The sequence below is a fragment of the Tupaia chinensis genome, unplaced genomic scaffold (genome assembly GCF_000334495.1).
Source record: "Tupaia chinensis unplaced genomic scaffold, TupChi_1.0 Scaffold000574_1, whole genome shotgun sequence".
Classification (NCBI taxonomy): domain Eukaryota; kingdom Metazoa; phylum Chordata; class Mammalia; order Scandentia; family Tupaiidae; genus Tupaia; species Tupaia belangeri.
The window spans coordinates 2,355,283-2,360,075 of NW_006160088.1; the positions used below are offsets into that span (position 1 = coordinate 2,355,283).

At 37.7% G+C, this 4,793-nt stretch overlaps 1 non-coding gene across 1 annotated transcript; it reads left to right on the forward strand.

The window, feature by feature from the left end:
• Positions 1 to 2,505: 2,505 nt before the first annotated feature.
• Positions 2,506 to 2,640, forward strand: LOC114009622 (small nucleolar RNA SNORA2/SNORA34 family). The gene has a single exon (XR_003551005.1). It is a non-coding gene; the product is annotated as a small nucleolar RNA SNORA2/SNORA34 family (small nucleolar RNA).
• The last annotated feature ends 2,153 nt before the right edge of the window (positions 2,641 to 4,793 follow it).

The following is a 4,793-nucleotide window of genomic DNA, read 5'->3' on the forward strand; positions in this document are numbered from 1 at the left end:
TGGCCACGCCACAATCCCTTCTCCTCCATTCTCCTCTCGGGATCTTGGGCACGCACGCACATGCGCCCAGCATGAGTTTTAAGCCACTGGGTCCGGGATGCGAACCACGGTCAACTACGTGGGAGTCCAGTGACATAGCCATTACGCCAACTGCTGGTCCCAAAAACATGTGATTTTTGAAGTGAGAGGAAAATCCAAAAGAGGAAGAGGATAAGAAATGAAAAAAGAAAAGAGAAACCTAGATCCTGTGGGACAATTAGAAAGCATATAGTAAAATAGTCCATTTATTAGGCTGTCTGGAAAGTCATGACATATGTTTCTGGTATTTTATGCAAAAAATGAGTCATGACTTTCCCAACAACCCAATAAATACATTATACATAAATGGACTAAATACTCCAATTAAAAGACTCCAGCTAAAGATTACTAGAGGGAGGGATGATTATAAAAGACGGGAAACAGGATAATGTTGGTTAATAGATTACAGGGCTTCTTTTTTGGGGTGGTGAAAATGTTCTGGACTTAAATAATGGTGATGTAAATTTTGAATGTCCTAAGAGCAGCTTTACTATACGATTTACAATGGTTAAACTGGTGAATTTAATGTTATATTGAATTTATCTCAATTAAAAATATGTAAGACTTTAAAAATATATATGGATGAAATAATTTATGAAATGTTATGAAGTTTCAATTAAATAATCTCTAGGAATTTTTTTAAAAGATTATCAAAAGTATTTTTAACTTAAATATATCCGCTTAGAAGAGAAACACATTTTCAGCCAGCTCACCCTAAACATCCAGGTACAATGGCACACACTTATGGACCCAGCTGCTCAGAAGGCTAAGGCAGGAGAATTGCAACATGGCAAGGTCCTGTTTAAAAAATAACACCAGGGAACCAGCAGTTAGCATAATGGCTATGTCGCTGGACTCCCATGTAGTCAACCATGGTTCGCGTCCTGGACCCGGTGGCTTAAAACTCATGCCGGGCGCGTGTGCGTGCGTGCCCAAGATCCTGAGAGGAGAATGGAGGAGAGGGGATTGCGGCATGACCATCCCCCCCTGGGGGATGATTTCTCGCTTTCTGTCTCTAATGTCTCTCTCTGTCTGTCTGGCAAGCGCACGCGCCTATAGTAAAAATCCCTCCAAAAAAAAATAATAAACACCACACACACACATGCACAATGCACACATACACACACACACACACACACACACGTAAATAAATAAGTAAATGAATGTCCGCCTATAGTGGCACAAGCAGGAGGGGCCCCTCGCCCAATGTCTCAGAATATATGAGAAGCTGGGTTTGGTACCTGGTTCAGTCTAACAGGCCAAGTGAGGTGGTGCATACCTGTGGGCCTAGCTAACTGAGAGGTTGGAACAGGAAGGACTGTAATGCTGCAAGACCTTGCTAAAAAATATGTCTCTCAGGGCCAGCAGGTGGCCTGGTGGTTAAGGTGCTGGACTCCCACATGATTGACCATGATTCGAGTCCCAGACCCGGCAACTTGAAAATCATGCCAGATACATCTGCATGGGTACCCAAAAATCCCATAATGAGGCTGGAGGAGAGGAGATTGTAATGTGCCCATCCCCTCTGGGGGTGATTTTTCACTTTCCCTCTCTCTGTCTCTCTGTCTCTCTCTCTCCAGCAAGTGCATGTACCCTATGGCAAAAACCTAAAAAATAAAAGAAATAAGGAAAAAAATCTCCCTTCTATTCTCTCTCTTTCATAATAAGTAAATAAATAAATAAAATTAAACATAAAAAAAATTTTAGAAGTTAAAGGACAGAAAAAGATACATCATGACAAACAATAACCTAAGAAAGCAATATAGCTATAGAACAATAATTAGTGAAAACAGGCAAAAAGCATTACTAGGAAATAGGAGAGCCAGTTCATAAAGACAAAAGGTTTGGTTCTTGGGAAGATAAAATAATACTAAATATGTATGCAGTCAATAATATGTTCTCAAAACAAATAAAGCTAATTTAGGCAAGTATACAACAAAAGAGACAAATTCTCTAAGTGAAAGAACATTGTAACTATACTGAACTAAAGGACAAATAAAGAACACTGCACCTATTAACTGGGCAATTAAAATTATTTTCAAATACATACAAAACAGTTGACCATATTCTGGACCATAAAATAATCCTAACAAATTGAGAGGTATCAAAATCATAACTGCGTATTTTTGACTAGATACAATTAAGACTAAAATCAGTAAAAATGAACAAAAATGAAAAATATTTGTATGTTCAGAAATTAAGGAATACTTTTTAAATAATCAGTGGATCAAAGATGTCCCAATAGACAACATTTTTTAAGGAATAATACAAAATACAAAATACAATAATACAAAAATACTATGCATCAGAATTTGCCAGATACAGCTGTAGCAATGCTGAGAAGGAAACTTACATCCACAAATGCCTATGTTTGTGATGAATGAAAACTGATGAATTAAACATGGTTCTCAAGAGGTTAGTAAAAGATAGAGCCTAAATCAAGACCAATGGTTTGCTGTAGCTGTCAGCTTCAGATGGGAGCCAACAGTGCTATCTTCCCTATGTCCTGTTAGCTATTCAATATCCCACTGAGAATAGCTAATTCAGTTGGAAGAAGCATAGTCTAGCAAAAAACATTAAATAATAAATAAATATATTAGTAAAAGAGCTTTTGGGACAGGACCAGCAGTTGGTGTAATGGCTATGTCGCTGGACTCCCACGTAGTCGACCGTGGTTCGGGTCCCGGACCCGGTGGCTTAAACTCACGCCGGGTGCGTGTGCGTGCGTGCCCAAGATCCCGAGAGGAGAATGGAGGAGAAGGGACTGCAGTGTGGCCATCCCCCCTAGGGGGTGATTTCTCGCTTTCTGTCTCTCTGTCTCTCTCTGTCTGTCTGGCAAGCGCACGCGCCCTATAGCAAAAAACCTCTCCAAAAAAAAAAAAAAAAAAAAGCTTTTGGGACAAGGGCAGCAATGGTAAGAGCATAGTTGTATTTTTTTGTGTTTGTTTTTTGGGAGAATTATTTTTAATGTTTGTAAAATAAATTTATTTTCTTTTAATTTCTTTCATATATTCGATTACTATACATCACTTAGCTTATGAAGTGAATTCTCCCAACGTGAATACACTTCACACTAGTCCAGTTGAGGATACTATATATGTTGTCATCAAAGATAATAATCCATTTCTGTGTCCCATAAATAGTCTTTCCAGATCTCTGTATAAAAACAGGCAGGGTGGGGGCCAGCAGGTGGCATGAAATCATACCAGGTACACATGCATGTAGACCCAAACCCCCAGGAGGACAATGGAGGAGAAGGGATTGTGCTATGGCCATCCCCTCAGGGGGTGATTTCTCATTTTCCCTCTTACTGGTTCTCTCTAAAGAGTACATGTACTCTATGGCAGGGAGAAAAAAAAAAAAAAGGCAGTGTGACTAGTTAACAAAGCCAAAAAATCTAGGGACAATGCTTACAACAAAAATACCTAAGACCTAAATTAATACAAAGATAGCCTACATTTTTGGATTGGAAAGCTCAGTATTATTAAGATAGCAATTCTAGGGGCCAGCAGCTGACATGGTGGTTAAGGTACTAGACTCCCACATGGCTGACCACAGTTCAAGTCCTGGACCTAGTGGCTTGAAATTCACACTGAGCATGTGTGTATGAGTGCATGCCCAAAATCCTAAGAGGGGAATGGAAGAGAAGAGATTTCATGGCCTACCCTGGGGACTTGTGATTTCTCACTTTCTCTCTGTTTCTCTGGTGAGCACATGCACCCTTTAGCAAAACAAAACAAACTCTATATATATATATATAGTTGATGATAACATACATGATTAAGCCACTATAAAAATAATAGCAATATCTAGTTTCATATATATATAAATTATTGATGATAACATACATGATTAAGCCACTATGCAGTATATTCTGGATGGGAAACCACATTTTGTATGCTGAGACAATGATTAGACATGAGACAATGAATGTAAATTAATTAATTTTTAAAAAGTTTCAGGAGAAAAAAACACACGAAAACTTTCGTTTCTTGAAATTAAAAATAATGCACATTTGATGACTGCAGTAAGCTATATAGCCCCAGCTAGGTGGTATTTTATAGTATGTTCATTCTACTCACTGAGGTTTATGCCTAAAGTCAGACTTGTGTTCATGGATATGTATATATCAGCTGTGCTTGCTATTGGAAATATTTAGATTAATTAAGTTCATTAGCAAATAAATAAAATAGGGGGAAAGGGCACAGAAAGCAACCATGGATACCAAAGACAGTGTGGGAGGAGGGTGGGACATGACAGAGGGTGAGAGATAGGTAATCAAGGATGACCAAAAAAAAAAAAATAGCAAAATATACAGGAAACACGAAATGGAAAATTTTTGTTGTTGATAACACGTATGTTGATGTGCTTGATTGAGCCAACATATAGTGTATTCTGAATGGGAAATCTCATTTTGTATGTTGTAATAATGTATAGTGAATGAATAAAATTTAAAAAAATTATCAAAATGTATAGTGTAAAAAGAAAAAGTATTAACAGCTATAATAGCAATTCTCCCCTGAATTGATGTATATATTCAAAGGAATCCCAATCAAAACCCCAACAGATTTCTTTTTTAAGAATTTGCCAAGCAGATCCTAAATCTTTATGAAAATACAAAAGACCTAAAATAGCCAAACAATTCTGAAAAATAACAAATTTGAAGGACTTATATTCCCTGATTTTTTTTTAACTTACCAAAGGGCACATGTGAC